General features: G+C 52.5%; 1 non-coding gene across 1 annotated transcript; it reads left to right on the top strand.

Annotated features, from left to right (window-relative positions):
- Positions 1 to 684: 684 nt before the first annotated feature.
- Positions 685 to 791, top strand: LOC112829850 (U6 spliceosomal RNA). Its single transcript, XR_003209766.1, has one exon. It is a non-coding gene; the product is annotated as a U6 spliceosomal RNA (small nuclear RNA).
- The last annotated feature ends 1,151 nt before the right edge of the window (positions 792 to 1,942 follow it).

Raw genomic sequence — 1,942 nt, 5'->3', positions numbered from 1 at the left:
TTCCAGCGTGGCTGGAAGGTGCTTCACTTCTGAGGGGCTCCGTTTCTTTAGTGGGGAGAAGCGGCCCGTGCTGCGCCTGGCAGGGTGGGGGGCATTAAATGAGGTCGTGTGTATATGGAGCCAGCACCCAGTAGGCCTTCACCTTGCTTGCCCTCTTTCTCTTCTGCCTGAGTGAGGAGATTTACTTGGCAGCTTTGTTTGGGGTGTGTGGTCCAATTTACTGGGAGACAAAATAGGGGCTGTATCTATTTGCTTGGGCTGTCAAACCAAGTACCACAGGCGAGGTCGCTTAAACAACGGCAATTAATTTTCTCGCCATTCTGGAAGCTCGAGGGTGTCCACAGGGTTCGTTTCTTCTGATCTCTCCGTGGTTTGCAGATGGCTGTCTTCTTGCTGTGCCTTCCCATGGTCTTCCCTCTGTGCCTGTCTGTGTCCTGCCTGCTTCCTATAAGGCCTACCCAATATAGCCTCAGGTTCCCTTGACTGCCTCCTGAAAGACCCTGTCTCCCAATACAGTCACATTCTGAGGTACAGGGGTTAGGACTCAAACAGATGAATTTGGCAGAGACACAGTTCTGCCCATGACAGAGACCTTGATCCAGAACAGCTCCCCCATCCATCACTCATCATCCTAGTTCCCTTGGTTTAGGCTTTGGAGGTTTTGAGCTTCCAGAGTTCCCTCTCGCGCCCTCGCTTGGGCAGCACACACCCTAAAATAGGAATGACACAGAGGAGACTAGCATGGCCTTGCACAAGATGACCTGCACGTTGATGAAACTTTTCCATCTTTAAAGAAAAAGTTCCCTCTCCAAATGGGCTTATCGCTAGGGTGGAGGCTCCTCTTATTGGCTAGCTCATAAGAGTAGGGGTTTGCCAAAGCCACTGGGATGGACACCAGGGAGGATGGCAACCCAGGAAGGAAGCTCCCCGGCCTGTGGCAGGTGTCTGGCCATTGCAGAGTGCACGCGTGCTCCCGGGGCTGATCCCAGGCCCAGCCATTTCTTGCAGCGTCTCTGTGAACCTGACTTTGTCACGTTGCCGGCTTCCCGAGGCCAGTCCATTCCCCACTTGCTTGACTGCTAGGCCTGGGTTTGGGGCATCGGGGAGCAGACGGGCAGACATCCCCATGGAGCAGGGTGGGATGGCAGGAGTTTGAAGCTAATCTTATTAGCAGCCACATCCTGCATCTCCCGAGGCTCCTCTCTGCCCCCGCGGCCCACAGCTCAGTGCCCACTCCCGGGCAGAAGGCAGACGGAGCAGGAGCAAGGCCCAGCGTTGGCACCGATCTCTGGACCTCAGAGACGCTGCCACAGCCATTTCTCACCATCCAGGACAGGTCCCCGCAACTGACTCACTCGGTACCTGGGGCAAGAAATTTGAGTCTCTGTGAAACCATTTCCTCTGGATGTGAAATGGGCCATACTACAGGATCCCATGACTAAAAAGGTCTCCCCATCTCTACGGTGATTTCTGTGCTAGGAACACATGTGTGCCAGGTTATGCTGGGGCTGAAGCATATAGTTCTTGTTGCCTGAGGTGGGTCCGGGGGTCAGGGTCAGTGTCAGGGCCAGGTGGAAACACTTGAGAGATTATTAGAATACTCTGAAACAGGAGGATTGACCGATGCTCTGGGGCAGAGGATATGGGGAGACAAAGCGACCTACCTGGGGGGTTTACATCTGTCAGTTGTGTGTAGGAGCTGAGAAACTTAGGGATTTGCCCAGAGGTCTAATCATAGACTTTTAATCTACATTGATGCACATACACATCAAAATTTCCTCTTGGATGAGGTCTTGTATAAAAGAAAGCACACCACCTCCTTTGATCACCAAATAATAAGAACAGAGCCATCTGTCACATTTTCCTTTTTACCTTGGCCACCAGGAAGCTCTGGGAAAGATCTAGGGTTCAGTTGCTATAACTTCTGGATCTCTGGTTTCTG

Source organism: Callorhinus ursinus, unplaced genomic scaffold (assembly GCF_003265705.2).
Source record: "Callorhinus ursinus isolate GAN/ISIS: 27379988/994484 unplaced genomic scaffold, GSC_fseal_2.0 scaffold21, whole genome shotgun sequence".
In the NCBI taxonomy this organism is placed as follows: domain Eukaryota; kingdom Metazoa; phylum Chordata; class Mammalia; order Carnivora; family Otariidae; genus Callorhinus; species Callorhinus ursinus.
This window is presented reverse-complemented; position numbering and strand designations above follow the sequence as displayed.